This window comes from Tupaia chinensis, unplaced genomic scaffold, assembly GCF_000334495.1.
Source record: "Tupaia chinensis unplaced genomic scaffold, TupChi_1.0 Scaffold000627_1, whole genome shotgun sequence".
Lineage (NCBI taxonomy): Eukaryota > Metazoa > Chordata > Mammalia > Scandentia > Tupaiidae > Tupaia > Tupaia belangeri.
In genome coordinates this window covers 4,151,230-4,151,548 of record NW_006160147.1, presented here as the reverse complement: position 1 = coordinate 4,151,548, position 319 = coordinate 4,151,230, and positions in this window count along the sequence as shown.

Genomic DNA, 319 nt, shown 5'->3' with positions numbered 1-319 from the left:
TCTCTTCCATTCGCCTCGCGGGATTTTGGGCACGCATGCACATGCGCCCGGCGTGAGTTTTAAGCCACCGGGTCCGCGACACGAACCACGGTCGACTACGTGGGAGTCCAGTGACATAGCCATTACGCTAACTGCTGGTTCCCCCCCCTTTTTTTTTTTAATCTAAGATATAGTTTGGATCTCAGAATGTTGGCATGTCTGGGATAGTCTGACAGTTTGGGGGAACTAAAGCATGAAATATTGAAACTAGATTATTCCAGGAAATTTATGTGAATATTCAGCAGAGAAAGCAGAAACATTTGCAGGGGTCGTCATTTGT